This window comes from Schistocerca nitens, chromosome 10 (genome assembly GCF_023898315.1).
Source record: "Schistocerca nitens isolate TAMUIC-IGC-003100 chromosome 10, iqSchNite1.1, whole genome shotgun sequence".
Classification (NCBI taxonomy): Eukaryota; Metazoa; Arthropoda; class Insecta; order Orthoptera; family Acrididae; genus Schistocerca; species Schistocerca nitens.
This window is the reverse complement of record NC_064623.1, coordinates 92,043,780-92,068,417: the sequence shown is the minus strand read 5'-3', so window position 1 is coordinate 92,068,417 and position 24,638 is coordinate 92,043,780. Positions and strand designations below refer to the sequence as shown.

Below are 24,638 nucleotides of genomic sequence, written 5' to 3'. Positions count from 1 at the left end.
CCATCAAAAAACACAATGTGTCTAGCACAATTTTAGAAATTTATTTTTGCTGAAATTACTTTATGTAACATTTTATTTTCAGCTGTTTTCTGCTGTGTTTAATTTAACAGAAATTGTTTCGTAATATGAAAAAGAACATAATATTGTAAAGACTGATGTATAATTTCAGCCTGAACGATATATCAATTGTAATGTCGGCCATTCCATGAAAAGTGAGCCTCAGACACCGTTTCATAAATTTTACCGAAACAGTACATGTTATATATCAAATTAAAGCTAAAGACGGCATTTATGCATGTAATCGATACTTTGTTTAAGTTAACAAAATTTGAAAAAATTAGTTTGAAACAAGTGATATTTTTAATTGCCCAACTTTCACAGTTGATATCTTATATTTTAAGCTTCAACTGTTTGGAGATCAGAAGACTTTTTCCTTCCATTTTCTTGCTGGCATTGTTAGGAAGCAAATAAAGTGTTTGGAAATTGATTTGAAAGGTAAGACAATTTTGTTATTCAGCTTTTCTATTGCATGATTTGTTTTGTCCCGACCATAACAAAATACAACGAAAAGTTTTATTAAGAAGTCATTAGTGATCCACTGCAGTAGTAGTCCTTGGGCGGCCTGAGCGAGGTATCTCATCGACAGTTCCTGTCTCTCTGTATCTCCTCCATGTCCGAACAACATCACTTTGGTTCACTCTGAGACGCATGGGCACCTCCCTTGTTGAGAACACTTCCTGGCAGAAAGTAACAATGCGGACGCGATCGAACCACAGTACTGACCGTCTAGGCATAGTTGAACTACATACAACACGATCCGTGTACCTCCTTCCTGGTGGATTGACTGGAACTGATCTGCTGTCGGATTCTCTCCGTCTAATAGGCGCTGCTCATGCATGGCTGTTTACATCTTTGGGCGGATTTAGTTGGTTGTTTACATCTTTGGGCAGGTTTAGTGACATCTCTGAACAGTCAAAGGGACTGTGTCTGTGATACAATATCCACAGTCAACGTCTGTCTTCAGAAGTTCTGGGAACAGGGGTGATGTAAAACTTTTTTTGGTGTGGGTAAGAGCCAACAAATTTTGTACTCACTTATGTCACACAAGAAGATGCTGAAACTGCCTGCCATTATTTTCCATGCATTTCTCACATCTACTCGAGAAATTATTAATCACAGAAATATTTAATTAAATGATTCACGGATATTATCCTTGAGTTCATGTGTTGTGTGATGATTTGTTATGTGCACGTTCTCCTTCAGTGCATCCCACAAATTAAAATTGCACGGAGTTAAATCAGGACTTCTAGCGGGCCAGATATTGTTACTAAGCACTTTTTCATCGAAGTGCGAAGTTTCGTTCTTTTGGACTCAGTTCATTAAATGAGGCGGTAAACAGTTTTGCACATATCTCTCATATGTAAGTGTCATTAAAAAAACTGGGCCTATTATTCTGTCACCACTAACTGAGCGCCACACCCCTATTTTCTGATCACGAAGGGGTTCCTCATGAAACACAACAGGTCTATCTGCGCTCCAATGTCGACAGTTTTGGGAGTTAATATACCTGTGTAAATGGAAGCAAGCCTCGTTTGAAAACAGAATAACGGAAGTATCCATTTCACCGTCATGTACTTATTTTAAAAGAACTTAACCCTGTGCCCAGGATCACCAGGTCGAAGTTCTTGTATTACTGATACTTTATAGAGCCTTAGCAGCTTCTCACATCTTTGTACAGACGTGCAAGATATTTGTGTTTGCTGCGAAAGATGGGGAATTTTCCAGGCTCTGTGCAATGTCATCGAGATGAGCTTCTGTGAGCACTGTACAACAACGTTTACGCTTCTTGCCTTGGACACTTCCCGTTTTACGAATTTTATTCTCTAATTTGTGAACTGCATCACGACTCGGAACTCTAACACCTGGAAACTTCTGTTCAAACAATCTCCGAACAGTACGAGCGGACTCTGTACGCACATACGATTCATAAGTAAACACTTGTTGTGGTTCAAATGGCTCTGAGCACTATGCGACTTAACTTCTGAGGTCATCAGTCGCCTAGAACTTAGAACTAATTAAACCTAAATAACCTAAGGACATCACACACATCCATGCCCGAGGCAGGATTCGAACCTGCGACCGTAGCGGTCACGCGGTTCCAGACTGAAGCGCCTTTAAGCCCACGGCCACACCGGCCGGCTAAACACTTGTTGTGAATTCGCTCTAGCCATTGTTGCATTCGCAAACTTCTCTGCTACACTTGTGATGCCTGTTCACCGCTCGGATGACACTGGCCGAGAAGGCGCGTATAAGGCCACCAGGCTAAGACCCACAAAAAGGAGGGAGAGTGGATGGGGGGGGGGGGGGGGGGGGGTGGCATAGTGCAGTCCCGCGCGACCTATTCGACAGGCAGGCGCGACTTCCGTAACCGGCCTGCGATACTTCGGACAGGCGGTCATAAGGTAAATGAAACGCCTGGAAATTTATCGAAATATAAACTGTCTCGCAAGCTTTAGCCATGTAAGTGCGTACACGTGTTATTGCATTTAAAACAGAAAAACTTATACCGCGTTTTTAACCGACTTAGGGAGATTCCTTCGTCGCTTTAGTTGAGCAGTGGCAATGACGCTAGACATTTTCCAATCTAGAGGGGACAAGGGAAGTACAGAACTTGTAATTAATAAACAGCTCTCAACTTTGTTTTCGAACTGATCAGGTGATTCACCTATTCAAATGGCTCTGAGCACTATGGGACTTAACATCTGTGGTCATCAGTCCCTAGAACTACTTAAACCTAACCTAAGGACATCACACACATCCATGCCCGAGGCAGGATTCGAACCTGCGACCGTAGCAGTCGCGCGGTTCCGGACTGAGCGCCTTAACCGCGAGACCACCGCGGCCGGCGATTCACCTATTCGCAGCTGTATCCTGCAATGACCATCCTTTGCAATACACACGAAATGTTGGGCAAAAACATTAGAAGCCCGGATATCGACTATGTAAGACCCAAGGAAATTAAACTGGGCGACTGCTAACTGCCGAAATCCAAAGCCCGTGGTGAAGTACAAAAGCGAATACATATATAACATTTGCAAACGGCAAGTACTGCTGGAAAATACAAAAACGGCTGCAAATCAAACTGTTTTCTCCAATTAAATCGATTTGAAACCATCAACGATGCTTTCATTTGAGCAATGAATTACGGCTGCTTCCTCAATAACAAGAATATATTAACTGGGAAAAACGTATGTGGTAAGCATACTATATTTCAATTACTATTGCACCGGGTCTGCGCGAACGCAGTCCCGACTACCAAAAATTATGCACCCGAGTTACCCACATTAGGGGTAATCGCAGGGGTCAGCCCAACCGAAGTGCAATGGAAGAGCCTCGTCCTGGAGGAACCGCCTTCATGATCACGGTATCCCCTGTGCCAGGTAAGTATGCCTTTCGGAGGAAATATTCGCTCCTTTATGACATACGGTGCGCATCACACGAAGCGAGTGCATATCGTTATTCAGATTACGTGTGATTTATTCCACAATACACACTGCCTGAAACGAGGCAGACCTACATCGGTAGTCCTACGATACTACTCCTTTGTGTTTCGAAACCACAGGATACATTTGACAAGAACAGTTCTGACACCTCCAAGTTCAGTCTAATTGGACCAGCAAACTCCGTGCGGCGAAGATAGATGTCACCCGAGTCGCGGAGCCAGCACATGGGCAGTTAGTTCGCCCCCCTCCCATCTCTCTCGAACTCACTCTCTCTCTCACTGGTGTGTGTGTGTGCGTGTGTTCTTCAGACGGTCAGGAAAGAGAGGGTAGCTGTGATTTGATGCACAGAAACTCAAAACTATATACAAAACTACACCATATACAGAGTGTGTTCAGGAGGAAAGGTCATTATTCAGAGATATGACAAGAACGATCATTAGAAGCAGAAGTCTAGTAAGCATGGGCACTAAAGCGCATACGTTAGTAGCTATGAGCACTTGTTCACTGGAAACAAATCTCTTCTGCTGCAAGCTCTTTGGCCTCCATATTTTGAAAGGTGATAGTATAGACCAAAACAGAGGAAAAATATCCAATAGACATGGGCTCAAAAGTGCATACCTTAAGTGTCACGAGCACTTGTTCATCTTCACTAATGTGAAACAAATCTCTTAAGGTATGCAATGTACAACCCATGTTTACTATACTATATTTGGTATTTGTTGTCAACTAATATTAATAGGTAATTGCTGCACTTGTAAATGCTATTAACGAGGTTAATTGATTATGGCCGAAACCGTTAGTACTAACAAAAGCCAATTAATACAGTTCAGCGTCATGAGTTTTTTGAAACATACTTTGTAGGTTCGAATGTTGCTGTCATGTCGATGAATACTGACCATTTCTCTTGGGAAACACCGTGTATGTTACGAGCATTGAAGTAATAGGAAATAACGGCGCAGTTTTCGGGACAGTAATCTCATTCGCTGTTTCTTCGATAGTAATCTCGTCACGCATTACTCCTCTATTCGTCTATGAAACAAAGTTAATGGCCGGGTATTTACGGTAAGTGACCAAATAGCTTAGTGAATTCTAATATACTTCACATGAAATGGAAATTTCTTAAGACAATGACCGGACAACAACGTTCATGGTCAATTGCCACTGGCTACTGTTGATAAAGAACAACCAAAATGTTATGTTTGAATACAGCATCTATTTCAAACACTACCAGTCACGTCACAGTAGATAACAATCACTTTAAAACAACTGAAAACTTTGTCATTTGTATTTATACCACACTCCATCTGTGAAGTGTCGTCGCATTCCGCGTTTCCATGCATTGTAGTCGCTTTGCTTTACATTTACATATCAACCAGCGAGACTCCGAAAACAACGAAATTGCCTGGAAAATGTTGCTTTATACATTTCGCCTAGGTAGTTATAAGACTGTTGTTAACTTCCATGAAGTCAAATAATAGCCCATCCAAAATGAAGAAGTGTGTTGTGAAAACAAGAATATGCACAATGTCGTTAATGGGGCAGAAACACACACACTCTGAATATTGGCTTTTGGCCGAAGAGGCACAGGGCACAAGATTTTGAACCAATGTTCATGCACACAATTGATGACTTTAGGCGCAAATTTGTAGCAAACACATTAACCCATCATTGCATACCTTATTCTTAGCGACAAAAACAATGCCCAGAGATATAAAGAGTACAATAAAAAATTAAAAAAACTAAGGCCGTTTCGTCATGTGGAAACGTGATGGCTGCTACTTTTTGGGGACTCCTAGGATGTGATTCTGATTAAGATTCCTCAGACAAAACTACAGTCATGACTAGAGCTTTTTTTTTCTCTCCATTATCAAATTCAGATGTTAAATAAAGAAATAAGCGCACTCTGAACACGACAGAGCTTCGTCCTCCAAAGCAGTCACAATTGCGAAACTGGTTCCGTTTGGACTCGAACTTTTCTCGTTCGGCTTCTCCTGCTTTGGAGTCAATTAATTTACTCATATTTCAAAAGTTGAAAAAATTATTTAGTGGGGATATTTTTTATCGAGCAAGGAAGCAATCACTTATTTTGAAACATTTGGCATAATCTACTGTCCGATGGAAAGAAACAACTGAAATCTTGGCCACGTTACACTGAGGAATGTAGCTTCTTTGGTATTTACCCTCGCCTTATTTAGTTTAGCGGCAGCCGATGAATGAGAACAGTTTCCATTCTGGTGAGAGCAAAGTGAGTCCGGAGCTGGGTGAAATGAAAAATGTCATTTTTGTGTAACGCCATTTTCGAACTGATCAGGCATTACAGCTCCCATACAGCAGTATCCTGTTACGACCAGAAATTTCTGTGCACAACAAATGCTGGAGTAAAGGATTCTGTAGCACACCAACATCCTAAAGACAAAGCGACAGTGCACGTGGCAGCAACAACTTTGAGGAATTGATTACTACAAAACAGCAGTGTTGAAAATTCTTAACAAACATTTTAATACACAATGTTGAGATTGTAAAATTATCGACAAATGTGTTTCATTTAAATTGCGACCGGGTCTGCGCGAACGCAGTCCCGACTACCAAAAATTATGCACCCGAGTTACCCACATTAGGGGTAATCGCAGGGGTCAGCCCAACCGAAGTGCAATGGAAGAGCCTCGTCCTGGAGGAACCGCCTTCATGATCACGGTATCCCCTGTGCCAGGTAAGTATGCCTTCACCTTCAAAACTCCGATACTTTATCTCATACAGTGAACGTCACACGAATCGAGCGCATATCGATGTTCACATTACATGTGATCTATCCCGCCACACACACACTTCCCGAAACGAGAGAGAACTGTATTGGTCGTACTAAGATACCACTCTATCGTGTTCCGAAAAGACAGGTGGCTCCATTTGACAAAAACAGTGATCTTGGTCGTGCCACGTACAGTCGAATTGGACCAACGAACTCTGTGTGGCGACGGTAGATGTCACCCACATCGCAGATACTGCGCATGCGCTTGTCCCCCAACCCCCTCCTCCGCATTAAACACTTGGTGCTCTCTATCTCTCTCTCTCGCGCGTGCGCGCGTTAGCTCTATGCTGTTGTATGTATACTGTTCAGCTGGTACGAAAATTTCTGAGCGGTTCGTAATGGAAGCATCGTACCTAATTTATGAGAGATTTGTAATGGAAGAATCGTATCTGTCTCACGTTGTACTGTAGCAAATACCGCACACTTTGCTGTTATTACTGTACGAGAAAAAGCACATGCTGTTGGTTGCACGCAAAATTAGTCTGAATAACATTTAACATTACTAAGTTACAGCACATGCTGTTGGTATAAAATGCACGCAGAATTAGTCTGAATAACATTTAACATTACTAAGTTACATTCGGCCAACTGTATGTATGCCAGACCGTCACGAAGAACTTCTGAGTTAAGCCAATGTAGAATACAAATCATGAAACACTTACGTACGTCTGGTACAGACTTTTACAGCGTACTACGTCAACAGGTCACAGAGATATGCTGAACATAGGTAAGGCATGATGTTAGGATGAACTCCGCTCACAGCTGGTGAAAATTGTTTATTAAAATACGACCGCTTTCGCGGCTTTAAGCTGCATGAGGAAGTGACCTACGTAGTAAAAAGCGATGAACAGTGTCACCACTTTTTGCGGATATTAAAATTAGTAAAGGATGATGTTTGGGTTGTGGGGCGCTCCAAGTTCAAAAAATGGTTGAAATGGCTCTGAGCACTATGGGACTTAACATCTGAGGTCATGAGTCCCCTAGAACTTAGAACTACTTAAACCTAACTAACCTAAGGACATCACACACAGCAATGCCCGAGGCAGGATTCGAACCTGCGACCGTAGCGGTCGCGGGCGCTCAAGTGCGCGGTCATCAGCGCCCGTACAAAGTATCAATTTTTACGTCCAATTTTTTACTCGGTCCAGTCTAGCCATTGCCGTGAATGATGATGATGATGGAATGGTGATGGCAACACGAACACCCAGTCCCCGGGCAGAGATCTCCAACCCGGCCGGGAATCGAGCCTGGGACCCCATTATCCAGAGACAGCAACGCTAGCCTCTAGACCACGAGCTGGGAAATTAGTAAAGGGATGTCTAAAATGTACTATCAATGTTAAAAGATCATAGGCATACCCATCGCTCGTAGTCAAAAATTACTATTCAGAAAATATCATTAATATTATAGCGAGCGAATGGTAAAGAAGTGACCCATTCTTTAAAATTTGCACGCATCTAAAAAGAAAATACTTTATGATGAGCGGACGATTTTTTTTAAAGAGGCCGGATTGGTGATAAAGAATTGTCACTTCTAACATAATTAGTCACGGCACACGCAAATTACAATGTGGAAAGAATCAGGTGGCAGTATCTCACCACTATGAGATCAGTGAAGGGCAAGGCAAAAGCGGCTAGCACGAACGACAAAGGGAAACTGGCTGGCTGGCGGAACGGGAGCTATCCATATGGACTGTGTCACGTCATATATTTACGATCAGGAGAGCTGGGTCACTACCTCTACAAGCGAGAATAGTACAGAATTTTAATAATTTTATTTTAACAAACAACAATTTTACCAGCTGCGAGCGCAGTTTTTCTAACGTCATGCCTTTCAATAGATGCGGTTTGCCGGAATATATAATAGTGTTTAACGAAAGGGTCGGCGATGTTCCTTTGGTAACCACAGGATTTCACCAATAGTTATGTTATTCAAAAATCACAAATGGTTCAAATGGCTCTGAGCACTTTGGGGCTTAACTTCTGAGGTCATCAGTCCCCTATAACTTAGAACTACTTAAACCTAACTAACCTAAGAACATCACACACATCTATGCCCGAGGCAGGATTCGAACCTGCGGTCGTAGCGGTCGCGCGGTTCCAGACTGTAGCGCCTAGAACCGCTCTGCCACAACGGCCGGCTCAAAAATCACAAAAGCAAACATTATCTCCGAGTGTTGCTTAAGGCTACCCCGACGTATCAGCTGTAGAAATGTTTCTCGAACGTCCGATATCGTTAAAAACCCACAACGTATAATCGGTTTCAGGCGCATTGGACGCACTGCTGAGCTGTGACTGCAGCCTCCTATTTATACCGTCTAACATATGAGGAGGAGCTTTGCAGGAATAAATGCAAACAAATGAATTAGTTGTCAATTAAAACATCCGGCCTGATATAGGCCGTGGTCGATGTATGGAACTCTCCCCTGACGTTTCGTCTCCGACTGCCGGAAACATCCTCCGAGGCGAAGCCGCGAAGGGCTGATCATATAGGCAGTGCAGAGGGCGACACTGTCCATCACATGGCGTCGGCTATGAGATTGTCTTTACTAATACCAACATTCTCGACTGAAAGTTGCTAATAGCAACATTCTCGACTGGAAGTAATCGACGTCACGCTTCCGGTGCAACGCTGATATCCTAATTTTACCCAGTTTAATACCCTCGCCTATTCAGTTAACATTGTTACTGTGTTTATCAACGTCGATGGCCTCTCTATACATTCGCACTTAATAATGAGAGGTTTTAGATACGACGTTCTTCGCTGAATTTTATTTTGTGATTACCTTCCTGGTAAACATGTTCTGCTAAGGCCGATTATCCGTGTGAGCCAGGCGGCATTTCCTGTTATATTCAACAAGACAGGTGTTAAGTGTAACGTGGAAATTTTGTTGAGATGCCGAAGGAATTGAATACCAACGTGAATTTACGGTGTCTGGTTGATATGTATCTATGTCGCGATATATGATGCTCTTCGCAATATCCTACTTGTATTTACTATTTTGATGAAAGTTTGGACTATGTGGTTAAATTAAGAGTTGTTAGTGGAAAACTGCAGCTGATATTATTTACGTACGAGTGTTGTCACTGGCTGACAGCATACTAACGATTTAACGTTATCATTTTGTTCGTTGTGATGCTTGTTTGACTTAGTTCCAAATATGACACGATTTTCGAGGGAATATTTATTAGAAATATTTCGCTGTTTCTGGGTATAATTTGAACTAAGGTTATTCTCAAGCAAATATTTCATTTTATCAACAGTTTCAGACTTTGGGAAAGTAGCTAAGCCTATAAGAGTACTTTTAGTTTACGTTTTTGTGCAGTCTAGTGAAACAAGGGGCACAACCCGTCGGCTTTGACCAATGATGTCAGAATTGGCTAGAGAGCATTTATTGCACAGATGAAAGAGCTGACCAGACTGTTCAGAAACAAAGGAATACGAGAGACGAAAAATACAGTTGACATATACAAAGGCCAGTAGTATTTTCACGTTAAGGATATCGCGTGTTTGTATCGTATTATTTAACTGGAAAATGAAAGGGAAAAAATGGATGGAAAATATTGGTAGCATAGAATACATCACGTCACATGTATATGAGCTGTATCTCGAACCTCATCCGAACTGTATTGCGTAAGTGCAGTACGGCATACAAGTTCGGCATACAAGTTTCCACTAGAAGTAGTGTCCTGTTGTTCTGCTGAACCATGTATCCCCTGCTTCACTAAACCCTAAATGAAGCACGGGATACATATTTTACATGAGTTGTTTATTTCGCCTCCGCTATCACTAACAGTCTGTTCTTACGTAGATATTAGTACTACCGAGGGCAGAACGAGCTACGTACATGATACTTGTGTCCCATAATTCCGTTGACCTCTATATATGTACACCGCTAACGAAAACGTGGAAATGGATTTACGTTACATTTGCAACCTGTACCTCAGTTGAACTACGCGGAGGCAATAAGACGACAAATGATACTATTGCTGGGAAACGAAAGTAGAACGACAGCTGCGAAACTTCTATTACGTACTGGACTACACGAAAACATACGTATTGGTGTAATACAACAATGAAATACGTCAAAATAGTCAATTGCAGCAAAAGAAGAAAATGGAAAAGTGAACTTACCAGACGGGAACTTCCTAAAAGAACCGAAGCTCGCCTAGAAAGACATCAACAAAAATCACATACCCACATACACAACATTACGAAAACTCTCTCTCTCTCACACACACACACACACACACACAAACCAATCCTAATGTGAAATTAGCTAACATATTTCGGACGGTATATTTGCCCAACATGTTTAATAAAGCATTTAAACGGGCAATATGTTTGGGGAATGCTATGTCTCCTTGAATATTCGTCTAGGTGACTTTGAAGTGTGGAAATCTGGTGTTTCCCTTTCCCTACAAGAGATTTCACAGCTGACCAGTAACCCTCTATGCTATTTGTGCAAGCCCCTGTGGGTATGATCTGAACTCAATATTGTGATTTACTACGAGATGCTGATAACCCCTTTCCCCTAAATCCCTATATGAAGAAAACCCGTCTGAAATTACAATGGAACCCTCTGCAACGTCATCTTCAATGAAACTGACCAAAACTTCCTTCCTTCGATTGGGTATTACGTTGAACACTACATCGTCACACTCCTGACCTGAAAATACAGCCCCCCAAACCCATAATCCCACCGTAGGTTCCCCCTGTTGTTCTTCCTTTTGCCAAAATGTGATTCGTCAATTTCGACCACAACACCCGGCCCCCTATATTTCATGTCCAAACACACTTCCCTACAAAAAGAATACCAATCCACAACTGTACGCTTACTCACACGACATTCATGCACACACAGCCACACAGGATATCTCGAACACCAACAGTAAGTGATTTTCATAATGTCTCTCAAGGCGAGCTTAGATTTTTCGAAACATGTTCCTCTTCTACTGGATCGCCACAACCTATCTCTGCTGCGGCGCCATACAAATAAGTCGTGAGTACGGCTACGAGATATACTTGTGGGGCGCATATGTTCGCCGCACTCACAACGTCGAACGTACTCAGCAATGAGGCCACACATCTGCAAAAAACAAATCGTGGCCAACATGTTTTGGGTCTAGTGCAGCAGGGGATACAACTCGTCGGCTTTTAACAATGACGTCACAAGTCGCCAGAGACCATGTATTACAAAGATGAAACAGCTGAGGAGAATGTTGAGAAACAAAGGAATGCGAGAGAGATAAACATTGATCTTGTCAAAAGCCGAGAAGCGATTCTTCTTAGTGTTGTAGCTCCCTTCAGTAGCTGATAAGTGTTTTTTGGCTTTTAAAAAAAATCTCACGAGATAGAATAAACTGATCCTACTTTATTAAGTAATATCTTGTCAAAAGTCGAGAAGCGATTCTTCTTAGTGTTGTAGCTCCCTTCAGTAGCTGATAAGTTTTTTTTGGCTTTTTCAAAAAAAGCAAAATCTGTTATGCAAAAAACCAAAAGCTGTTATGTTTTAGTTTAGTTTTTTTATTGATTGCTTAATAAAGTAGGATCAGTTTATTCTATCTCCTGAGATTTTTTTTTAAAAAAAGCCAAAAAACACTTATCAGCTACTGAAGCATCTGTATCTTAGGATCAGTTTATTCTATCTAGTGAGATTTTTTTTTAAAAAAAGCCAAAAAACACTTATCAGCTACTGAAGCATGTGTATATTCTAATGGGTGAGGGAGTTCCGACTCCTGGGGAGGTGGGTGGGTGTTATGCATGGCTAATCTATTCTATTTGCAGTTTACCATTTTCGCTTTTGCTGTTATGTTTCAGTTTCGTTTTTTTTATTGATTGCTTAATAAAGTAGGATCAGTTTATTCTATCTTTTTTTTTTAAAAAAAGCCACAAAACACTTATCAGCTACTGTGCCTTGGACGCTAATAGTATCCCATTCGTTACTTGAGCTTTATAGCTATACGCAACATTTCTATCTTGCTCGCGAATTGACATATATAGTGTCAGTGTAAAGGCGAAGTGAAGTACGGGATACAAATTATAGTTGTGTCGTCAGTGTAAAGGCGAAGTGAAGGATGTTGTTGTGATGGGGGTTTCGGAAGTACACATTCGAAAATGTCATGCTGATACTAGAGCTGGAAAACGAAAAAAGATCGCCAGCTCCCAAATTTCTGTTACGTACTTCGCAACACTGAAATACACATATTGGTGGAATAAGAAAGTGAAGTATGGCAAAATAGTGAAATATAGATAAATAAGGAAATGGAAAAGAGAACTTACCACACGGAAATATCGACGAATAACGGAAGCTCGCCTAAACAGACAGTAATGAAAATCACATACCCACACTCACAACAAACACATTACGAAATCTCTCTCTCTCTCTCTCCCATACACACACACACACACACGCACACACACACACACACACACACACACACACACAGACATTCACCAACCCCCCTTCCCCCCCCCCCCCTCCCTCCTGAAATTAACTGAGATTTTTGGGACGGTACATTTTGCCCACATGTTTAATGAAACATTTAAACGGGCAATATGTCCGCGGAATGCTTTGTCTCCAAGAATACTCATCTAGATGGCTTTGAAGAGTTGAAATTTGGCGTTTCCCTTTCCCTATGAGTGATTTTACCGCTGACCAGTACCCCTCTATGCTGTTAGTACAGGCGCCGGTCGATAGAGATCTAAATTCAATACACTAAAAATTGTTCTATAATAAAAAATTAATAATCCACATTATCTCAATATCATTACGAAAAATATTAAGTACCGTCCGAATAAAAAACAAACAATTAAGTTAATTAAATCACACGTTTAATGATGTACCGAATATCAAGCGATCGCTTTTAGATTAACATTCAATTATTTTAATGATAGTGCTTATTAGAACACAGAACTGCTTTATTATCTATGCCTCGAAGTGAAGACATTACGATCTATGACTAAGGAATGACGTCATTGTTCAAAGCCGACAGGTTGAATCCCCTGCTGCACTAGACCCCATGTTTTCGCCCATAGCCTCTCGTAAATCAACAAGGTTGATCGGAACAGATAAATTCATACCTACAAACGAAAATGAGATAATAAAAATTGTTCTAAAATAAGAAACTAATTGTCCAAATTACCTCAATATCACTAAGAATGAAATTAAGAACCGAATGAATTAGAAACAACCAATTAATTTAATAAATGCACACGAAAAATATTTTCGGGTCTAGTGTAGCAGGGGATACAACCCGTCGGCTTTGAACAATGACGTCACAAGTCGCCAGAGAGCATGTATTACAAAGATGAAAGAGCTGAGGAGAATGTTGAGAAACAAAGGAACATTTGCAACCTGTTTCATTTTATATGTTTTGATTGTTTATTTAACCTTTGTGTTTCACTTGTCTTTTGCTGTTATGTTTTAGTTTAGTTTTTTATTGATTGCTTAATAAAGTAGGATCAGTTTATTCTATCTCGTGAGATTTTTTTTAAAAAAGCCAAAAAACACTTATCAGCTACTGAAGCATCTGTATCTTAGGATCAGTTTATTCTATCTCGTGAGATTTTTTTTTAAAGTCAAAAAACACTTATCAGCTACTGAAGCATCTGTATCTAATATCAAGCGATCGCTTTTAGATTCACATTCAATTATTTTAATGATAGAGCTTATTAGAACACAGACTGCTTTATTATCTATGCCTCGAAGTGAAGACATTACTATCTATGACTAAGGAATGACGTCATTGTTCAAAGCCGACGGGTTGTATCCCCTGCTACACTAGACCCATATTTTCGGCAATATGTAGCGGTCTCTTTTAAAATCACATTCAAGTACTGTAATGTACAATGATAGCGCTTATCCGGAACGAAGAACTGATTTATTATCTATGGCTCGAAGTGAAGACATTACTATCTATAAGTAGTGTATGACGTCATTGGTCAAAGCCGACGGGTTGCATCCCCCGCTTCACTAAACCCTTTTTGTGTAATAGTTTCGACTCTTTCGTTTAATTGCGTGCTATTATCGGTTGTTTCCAAGAATGTTAGCCTATCAAAGCCGCGGGCCCGAAACGATAGATATCAAAGGCGCGATTTTAAATCGACCACTTGACTGCGATGTGGTGGCGGGAATTACGAGCGGTATTTACATTGGTCACTACAGCAACGATAAAAAGAACGTTGACTAAACTACTTGTAGTTACAAAGGAAATGACTTACTTCACTCGTCATCAAAAAAGTCCATTTGATGCGTATGCATTTCATTTTTGCAATAACCTGGGTAGACACAAGTTATGGAAGTACAGATACTGAAACAAGTAGAGTTGATCTCTTTCTCCTGGACGCCCTTCCCTTTTAATGGAAAATTTCACGTATTTTCACAGCCTCTCCATGTTCTTCGTGAGGACACTGGGTTCATCAGAAGACACGAACTCTACACAACGGTTCACAAACTCGTGGTTGACTCATTCTGTTTTTAGTGTCTTGTAGGATTGAAAGCCGTCTGTAATCGCTTTGCTACCGAGCAGTATAAAGTGTTTTATCAAACGACTAAAGTTACCTTGTCTCTGGAGAACGCTCTGACCACAAAGCACTTCCGGGACTCCCGTTCTATGCCACCGAATACCCAAATATGTTCGATTTCATTCTTTAAAGGTCGTCCTGATTTTTCCTTCTTGCTATGTGCGACTCGTCCACTTCAACAACTTTATTTGGTCCACCGATCGTTATACTGTCGTTCGTTACTATTATATAACAGACTTCACTGCAAAACCCGAAAAGGTAGCACACGGCATTAGCAGGTAAGTCAGATACAATAATGATGCTGGTCTGGATAGATTATTTTCAATAGTGAAACCATATATTTTCCTGATAGTCGTTCTTCTACCACAGTTATCACAATGAATTTGTAAAGATATTTCACTATCACAACTCTTCTTACCAATTAAAGATTTCGCCCCATCGCAATCTACACATCTCTCTTTTCATCATCCGGTATTAGTCCATATTTCTGACAGAAATTCAAACTATTCTCTGCAGTATATAAGCATGCAATTAGATTCTTCCACGTCAGGCAATCAGCCAAAGAAAGCAGACATTCCAACTCACTAAAGACATAAATTATGTAGGTTTTCAAAGCAATTCGCAAATAATTTATTATAAATCCCGCCACAACAGTTGTGTGATCGATTTATAATCACATGCTCGATATCTGTCGTTTGGAACCTGCAGCTTTGATAGGCAAACATTCTTGAAAATTAACCATTTTTCAGTTAAATGGGCTAATTTTGATAAAATTAATGTGTATTTCTTAATTTGGTAGTTCCTGGCGTTTCCAACAAACACCGGTAGTTATAGCTCTCGGTTATTATTCGATTTTGTGTCTCAACAGTTCACCTACAGTGCGTGCACTTCGATTTTATATCGTAAAAATTATTAAGTTATCACAATTATAAAAGTTCTTTCCTATTCTAATTCTTAAAACAATTGCATGACAGTGGGCATTCCCATCAGCCACTGGGCCGAGTGTCGTCTTGCTTTTGCTTACCGTTATTACAAAAATAATATACTGTTACTAAAGGAAAAACCAAAGATTCGTTCATGGGTATTTCTAATTCGGTTTGTAGTTATTCCTGGTTGTCTCTGTGCACTTGTTATACGACAAACATACAACATGGACGACTGATAGAATTGTATGTTACGTTTCAATAATTTTCTTCGAGCTTCACATGAATAGTACAACAGCATCTATAATCTGCAGTATATGCTTTTATTATTGTAAAGTGACTGGTTCCCAAGTAAATTCGAAATATAACGGCTACAATACTTTTTATACACACTGTATTGTTACAAAGCGTACAACTAGATGTATATAAACAACGATCTTTGTTACACAGCGCACTGTTAGGTATATAAACAACGATCCAAAATGCTTCTTACAACAAAAACTGCGGAAAATCCAACACACAGCTTTATGAGCTGCTGTGTTATTTCTGTAAAACTTTCAAGACGAGACATTTTTCTGAAACATCTTGCAGAATTGACTGAAGATGTCAGTATGAAGGTTTCCTTCCTTCCTTCAACACAAATCATGCTTTAAGTCGAGTACGGATGCTTAAGATTTCAGCAGTTACAGCACTAATACTCAGTAATCATGGTTTTGTAACGCCAAGATATGAAGCTACTCTCGCTGCATCATGCATGTTGCAACATCAAATCTTCACTAGCTGGCATGAAATTTTCACAAGGTTTAACTCGTACTTTATATCAAATCAACGTCCTTTTTGTTATCCTACAGCTCCTAATAGTCCCATAGGTACCGACGTACAAAAATTTATCATTCGTTTCATTACAGGGTACCATAACGTATATCTACATAAACACTCTCGAAAATATATACTTACAGCGGACCTAAACGCTTCGTGCACATTAAAGGGCATCGAATGCATCCAAATAACGTGTTACTGATTACAACAACTATATGTCCATAAGCCCACAAAAAGAATATATCTTAGTATTTTTTGAACGTACCTTAGCCACACAGATCACTTCTTAGGGATGTTCCTCCACGCTAATTACTTCCCTCCAAGGAAACAATTCTTCAACACCAAACCCCTTGTGACTCTTCAGTGTTGTCCAAGCCAACAATACGTAGAGTTGTTTTATCTTCTTCGAGGTTCTGACGTCCGTCAGGTTGTCCAACATAGTGACAAAAAAAAAGCAGAAGAGCATTACATCATTGAGCACATATCGAACGAACAGCAATCAATAAAACGCGTAATGAGTTCTTTGTATCTGTATTTTTAATGTGTAAATATAGCAAACGCTGTACCAAATGTCAGTTTTCTCAGCTAGAATAAATTTTCAATGAATACGGTACGATTTTGTATCCATGCCCCTTCGCCAACATCACGAAATAAAATATTTAACTCAACTGAATAGGCCCTTGTGTCTCATAGGATCATTTTAAAAGAAGTAGTTTCTATTGTTTTCCTGGTTACCTAAGAACCGTACCGTAATTATTACAGGGCTGTACATGAAGCAGTGTCGTTGCAATAGTTTCTTTCTGGCACTGTTACATCTCTTGGCAATCCTCCAATTTTGGTGTTCTCATCTCTTCGAATAATAATTTACGGAATTTACTTTTGCATCTTTGCCCTATATCTTCAGTTAAGAAATGTTTACGATGAAGATGTTATTAGTAAGTTAATGTGTTTGTCGGTTTTATCCTTTTTCTTTTAATTTGACCATACTGTTTCCTCTCCCCACTTACTGCCTTGCTACACAACTAATTGAACTGATTTTCTTTTGATGTTATTATTGAGCTCCCCCGCCATCCCCCCTTAATTATTCAGCCCATTTGAATTAGTTCATGTACTTACATTCCATCCCTTGGAATTGAGAATACATACAGGCAGTGGCTTCTACATTTTGATAGCTCCTCACTGACTGAATACTGACACTGAAAAACATTGACCTTCACGAACACTAACAATGAGAAGCAGTGAGGCCTTATTTGTATGGCGTCTCTCTCCAATGACAATCACTCATTGCTGGTACACTATTCCACAAATCTTTTCACTTTTGGATTCAATCAGGCTATTATGTCTCACTTTCCTTTTGCTCTAAATTAGCTTTCTGACTAGAGTTGAACATCCTGTCACTGACAGGGCCATTAGGAATGGAGTAGAAGTTCTAATTGCGAAAGTATGGGGAAGGAAATTGGTGACATAGTTTTCAGGGGCGCCATCTCAGGATTTACAATAATCAATTAAGGGGAACAATAGAAAATCTAAATCTGAATGATCAAACTTTAGCCCTCCAGTGTAGCCTAGTGTCTTAGCTCTGTGCCAAAAAGCTTATTCTGTTGAGGAAGTGAACTTGACAAGGGTAGGCATGGCTTAGATCTATGTAACATAGCTTATAACACTGAGTAGTTTTGATCCAGGCAACAAGGAAGTGACTAAACAACCATGCCATTCTGGTTACTCAACACAGGACTCATAAAGTGTGAAATTGTCCATAGTCAATATTAGATTGTAGTTTTTATTACATTGCATTTTCGTGTTACTTGGATTCGAATAAACAAATAAAATGTGACTCTCTACTGCTGACATAAGTCATGGCAGTGTAGTGGTGCCTATTACATGCCACAATGGCAGAACTGTCGTATCATGTTAGGACATACCCATGGCCACGCTCCAAATGAAGTTACCAGTTACAAAAAATATCAGTTGAGACTGTCTGAAGGAGCTACAAAAAAAGTGTATCACAGCCATATGTCAAGAAAGTGGTCATAAAAATGTCATAACTGAAAGGAACTGCTGCAATCAGTGAATGCAACATCTGTCTTAAAAAGTTCCCAAGCAAATACTGAACAGAGCAGCATGCAATGGACATTTGCAGTCAGGTACCTTGCAAAACATCACTGCTCACAATGGCACATACAGCTGCATACCTTCCACAGGCCAAACAACATAGAACCTTGGCAGTAGCTGATTAGAGGCGCATAGTGTAGTCTGTCAAGAGACTGTTTTTCCTCACTGAAAAAGATGAACTATGTCGAGTACACAAATGAGGCAATGAGGCCCCTTTAACCGATAGTGGGTGATGGGGGTAGTTCATCCCTCAGGGCACTATTTGATGTTTGGAGAGCGTTTTCGTGTCATGACCGTGAACAGGAACCAGGATGTTCATTTGAACTTTATTGGTGCACAAGTGTAGACCTTCCTTCTAAGTCTTCACAATGAGTATGCTGAGGTCAATCCTCTCTTCCAACATGACAAGGGGCATTTCCTCTAGGCTGCAAGTATACATTACTGTTTAAACTTTCTGGTTCCCTACTGTACTTCAACTGGTCCATTACATTACCCAATATTAATCTCAAAGAAAGTGTCTGGGACTATATAATTCAGCGAGTGAAGTGTAGTGATCGACATTCCAGCAGTCTGGTAGCTCTGTAGGATCTAATCACCAATTAGTGGCTTCAGCTGGATGTGGCATACCTGAAGAAACTTGTGTACTCTTGCATTACCAGGGCTAGAGGTGGTGGTACATGGTATCAGCATCATATCTCCTTGCAGTACCTAATATTTTCCCTGGAGTGCTTATAATTGCAGGTGTTCTTGAACTGATACAAAATGATTCAAATCAAACCCCCCATTACTAGCACAATTGTGTCAGGAAACCATCATCCCCATAAGAAGCAAATAAGCAACGGGAAATATGATTTTTGAGAACATTTCTCGTGGAGGAATAGCGATCTGGCTAAAAGTACTTTGAAAATGGATTACAGTTTCAACTGCAAAAACATTTATACCAATGGTAAGTGGTTTTGGTCAGTATTTGACTGCCCTCAGAGCCTCATATCATCAGGTTATGAGGGTCTGAGGCCAGTCAAATACTAACCAAAACTGGATACCTTGAAATCAATGTTTTTGCAGACAAGACTGTTTCTTATCCATTTTTAATGGAAAATGTTTCCATATTATTTTAATGGCATCAGCATGTAGTGCAGGAATACATACAAGAAATATGACATTGATAACAATTTCAGCTCCTTCTTTAGTGATTATGCAGGCAACCAGATGCCATTCATTAGATGTGTTACAAACTAATCACTGTCCTTAGAGCACCAGAAGCTATACACTATTCACATTTGGCAATCCTTTCTCTTCTTCTCAAGATTTGCTTAGCAAAATACCACAGTGTACTATTCATGTAAACATGATGTTATTAAAGTAACATAATGTTTCATTTTAGAGCAATAGCTGAAGTAAGAACCAGTGAACTGATGACACTGAATAATCTTTCTTTTTATGAGTAGCTTTTATTTTATGACACTTCATAATAACAAATTACATGGGAAAATATAGGAAATATCTTATTGAAGGAAAGCTTTATCTTGGTGTTGCTGTCACCTTTAATGACAGATACAGCCACCACACCAGTTCTGTGTATTCTACTACAATGATGTGTACATCCGTCATAATGTTGTAATGGTGATATTGACAAAATACGGAGGGGAACAGTAAAATGTAGACGTTCTTTGGTGTTTAATATCTTTCGAACAAAACGATATATCATTGCCATTTTGCAGGGTAGCATCGTCCATTGTTTTCTCAACAGATCTCAGTGCAATACCATACAGTAATGAATGAAGTAAGAGTGCTGTTTGAGCAACTGAAGGCCATATTGAAGTGGTACTGGAAGTGCTAAAAAAGGACGAAGGTACAACAGAACTGAGCCACAAACATGTACAATAATTTATCATATTCAGGACAAATTTGAAGCCAACAGTACTGTTCAGGATGTGCATAAGGAAAGGTCTGGTCAACAAAAAAACATCAACAATTCCAGCTTCCAGCACAGCTGTGTTGGAACATTTTACTAGGTCACCTCAAAAATCTGCGAAGCAGGGTGCACAAGAAAGTGGAGTAAGCCGATCAAGTGTACAACCAGTTCTGAATGCTGGAAAGTGTAAAATACATATTCCACACTTGCTGCACCCTATGAATGAGGACGACCCGGATCGAATGACGGTGTACTGCAAGTGGTTTGAAGGCATACTTTTTTGAGGATGAACCATTTGCAGGGATGGTTATCTGGTCTGATGAGGCACAATTCAAACTGAACAGTACTGTAAACTGCCACAACTGCATGTACTGGGCTCACGTGAACAAATGTGTTACTCTACTGGTTGTTCATGTGTGTTGTGGTCAGTCAGTGTGCTGTTTGATGGACTCATTCTTCTTTGTCGCTACCGGGCACAGAGATGTCATTGTCTACTTGGAGTTGTTTGAGTACCCACCTAGGTCTCCAGACCATACACTTCTTGACTTTCTACCTATGGAGAACCTTGAAAAATGAAGTTTATCAACAGAAGCCAGCTATACTGAATGAGCTACGTGAAGCTACTGAGGGAACATATGTGGCTATCACACCAGCAACACTGACAGCCATAGTTTGGTCAACAATTCAGCAGCATCGACGTTGTTTGGCTGCTGCTGGGGGTAACTTTGAACACAAAAAATAATCTTCCCCCCATTGCAAGAATTGTAACAGTATTGCTTTTGTTCCATTAATCCTGACTGTCAATTAGTGTTTACATTTTTCTGGACCCCTCTGTATTTGATTTGTTTCCAGCTAATAGTTGTATATTTTTTGAATCAAAAAAGTATTTTTTATATAAATACATTTGTCCCAGTTTATTTATTAAATCTCTGAATTTACTCTAAGACGTAATGAGGCTACAGATCTTAAGGCACCTCATATGTTTTCCCACAATACCTTGTTAACGAATCAGGTTATCTGTAAATGAATTTCTTGAGCCTCAGGAATCCTCATCTAGCTAGAGGGATGTTTGGATGAAATCGGCTTTCTGCCAAGATGAAATCACTTCAAAATTCTAACTATTCTAAGCGATTTTGCCAATGTTCAGTGTGATGCATATGACTGAGCACCACTGGGAATTTGATGTCAGTGAGCGCAAAGTGTGAGAGGTGAATGTTAACTTAATTTGTGACTTAAGAATTCAGCCAGATAAGCCCATACAAAATAATTATGTCCATTTTTATGGTTATTTAAAATAAAGACTATGTTATTTCAAATTTCTGAGATGCTGGGCTCCTAGCCTGCAGCCTGGACAGCTGCCCCAAGAGGGAACACCAGTGAATGAATGAATGAATGAATGGCTTCTGGTATTTATGTGAATGGTCATCATGCAGCCAGTGACATGATAAAATAACAAAGTTAGTTGTGCACATCAATTACAACTGTGGAGCCTTGGAGACAGATTGCTAGGTTACAAATGACAAATGGAAACAAGCCAAAATAATATACAAAATGCTACAAAAACACTCCTATCTTACACTGAATGCTTTCGCTTCATTTCTTTGAAAGTAGTAAACCTGAAGAGTACAATTGTTGTTTCACAGAATATACAATCAGAACAGAAAAATAAAGAAACAATTGCATCACACTTGTGGAACTAATAGGAATTAATAATAAATAAAATAATATCAATAATAAGTACTTAACGTAATTAATGAGGAGGTACTGAATAGAATTGGGGAGAAGAGGAATTTGTGGCACAACTTGACTAGAAGAAGGGATCGGTTGGTAGGACATGTTCTGAGGCATGAAGGGATCACCAATTTAGTATTGGAGGGCAGCACGGAGGGTAAAAATCGTAGAGGGAGACCAAGAGATGAATACACTAAACAGATTCAGAAGGATGTAGGTTGCAGCAGGTATTGGGAGATGAAGAAGCTTGCACAGGATAGAGTAGCGTGGAGAGCTGCATCAAACCAGTCTCTGGACTGAAGACCACAACAACAACATGCAAAATGCATGTTGGTGCCAATTTACAGTCTTCACAAATACCTTTTCTCCAAACTTTATCAATAGCAGTTTGAAAAATCATCATCTTCTGTCAAAGGATCCATCTGAGCCTATGAAGCATTTCCATAATATTCATGTGTTGATTAAATCCAGCAGCATACTTCTGTATTGCTTCGATGGCTGCTTTAAACCAACCTAATTGGAATCCCCAACACTCGAGCAGTACCCAAGAACGGGTTGCATGAGAGCTCAGTATGGAGTCTCCCTTATGTGTGGTCTAAGCTTTCCTAGAATTCTCCCAATAAACTGAAGTCTACCACTCACCTTCCCTACAACCAAATTTACATGCTTCTTATATTTCCCTTCACTTTGAAACTTTACTCCTAAATATTTAATCAATTTCACAGTGTCAAGCAGCACATCACTGACATTATATCCAAATGTTACCAGAGTGTTATTTTTACTCATCTTCATTAATTCAATTTTTTCTATATTTAGAGCAAGCTGCCATTCATCACACCAAACAGAAATTCTATCCAAGTCATCCTGCACCCTCCTGCTGCTACCCCAACAACAACAGTTTCCCACCAGCAAAAATTTGCATACAACTGCTCACTTTATCTGTCAGATCATTTATATATATACAGAACACTTGTCAGTTTGCTTCTTCTGAGTCCATACTGGTATTATATTATGGCGTTTTTTTGCCATTTGCACTTTGTGCCTGTGCCAGAGTGGGACCCTGTCTTTCATAGGAAATGCTCATTTCATCTTAGCCACTTGCACACACTTCAATTATGCATTCAACTGTATGGGGAAAATTGTCTGAAGTATAACCTCTTTAATATCAAATCAGACAGAAGTAAGTAGTTATTGAAGCTTTAGATCAGACAGTGAATTGTGCTCCAGTAAGAGTACTGTTACTGAAAAATACAGATTCTAATGAGAACTCCCAGCATAGCATAAAATTTAAATCTGTCATGAATGTTCAACATAGTAAATACATCATCACAGTGTAGTAATATCATTTGCACTTGATTTGTCAATCTATCTCCCACCCACACTCACCAAACCACTATGAAGTCCGCATACCATGGGTATTTTCACTCCGTTATGTGTTACGGAATCATCTTCTGGGGAAATTTAGCTGTGGCAAAGAAAATTTTTGCGGCCCAGTAAAGGGCTATTAGAATTATGTGCAGAGTACCCTCTAGGACATCATGCCGTAACCTTTTCAAAAAGCTGCAAATAATGACCACTGTATCCCAGTACATATATTTGCTGATGTGTTTTGTAATTACGAACCCTGCACAATTTCCATCAAATAAGAATTATCACAAATATAATACAAGAGGGAAAGAAAATCCTCATTGTGAACTTAAGAACCTGACAGTTTTTCAGAGAGGTGTCAAATGGTCAGGAACAAAAATTTTTAACCATCTCCCTGACCAGATAAAATGTTTAAGAGAAAATGAATCTCTTTTTAAAGCAAAACTAAAGGAACATTTGTTAGATATGTCTGTTCATACATTAGAAGAGTTTTATGATTGTTAAGAAAGAAATGTGCTTGCAATTTTTCTCCAAGTTAAAACATGAAAGTTTGTATTAACTCTCAAAGAAATCTGCTGTTATATGTACAATATCTGTTTCTCCTCTAAACTTTGTATTAACTATATGCAGTTATGTAGAACATTTTTTATATATTTAATGAAGACTGTTTTGTATCTTTTTGTATGTTTATTGTTTTGTATGTTTGACTCGTTCCACATCTCATGTGACGTGCTCTCAATACGAGATCTACGGAACATGAAATAAATAAAATAAAAAATACTGTTGGTGGTACACATTATACCTGTCTCCAAATTATGCCTCCATTAAAGTATCAAAGTATTTCATTCCAGTCCAAAAAATCATTGTATCCTACAATTTCCTAATTAATACTCTGTCAAGATATTTCACCCTCTTCTGTCAGCAATGAGGATCAA

The 24,638-nt window shown here is 39.6% G+C and overlaps 1 long non-coding RNA gene and 2 other non-coding genes across 3 annotated transcripts in view; all 3 read right to left on the bottom strand.

The window, feature by feature from the left end:
* LOC126210451 (uncharacterized) overlaps nucleotides 1–17,108 on the bottom strand; it is a 36,368-nt gene extending 19,260 nt beyond the window's left edge. The window contains exon 1 of the long non-coding RNA XR_007540677.1: nucleotides 16,843–17,108. This is a non-coding gene — a long non-coding RNA (uncharacterized LOC126210451). The remainder of the gene's footprint in view (nucleotides 1–16,842) is intronic.
* On the bottom strand, nucleotides 3,286–3,448 carry LOC126210762 (U1 spliceosomal RNA). The gene has a single exon (XR_007540742.1). It is a non-coding gene; the product is annotated as a U1 spliceosomal RNA (small nuclear RNA).
* LOC126210761 (U1 spliceosomal RNA) lies at nucleotides 6,059–6,221 on the bottom strand. Its single transcript, XR_007540741.1, has one exon. It is a non-coding gene; the product is annotated as a U1 spliceosomal RNA (small nuclear RNA).
* Nucleotides 17,109–24,638: the final 7,530 nt, after the last annotated feature.